Raw genomic sequence first — 252 nt, 5'->3', positions numbered from 1 at the left:
ATGACAATGAACACCAATCACCAAAGATCATTGGCAAATTCGTACAACCAGTGATCTCCACAGTTAACATAAGAGTAACAACACTTCGCCTCGATTTTGTTGCCTCTTGCGCTAGCAGCGTGCCAAAGGGCCAGTAAGTAAAACCACAGTCTAACGTAACAGTCGCGACACTTTACCTCGATCTTGCTGCCAGCAACGCACCAACCGGCCAGTAAGTTAAACTGATAGGTTCGGGGCGATCGTGAAAGCGAA

Source organism: Schistocerca piceifrons, chromosome 1 (assembly GCF_021461385.2).
Source record: "Schistocerca piceifrons isolate TAMUIC-IGC-003096 chromosome 1, iqSchPice1.1, whole genome shotgun sequence".
Taxonomy (NCBI): domain Eukaryota; kingdom Metazoa; phylum Arthropoda; class Insecta; order Orthoptera; family Acrididae; genus Schistocerca; species Schistocerca piceifrons.
Note: the sequence above shows the minus strand (reverse complement) of the source record.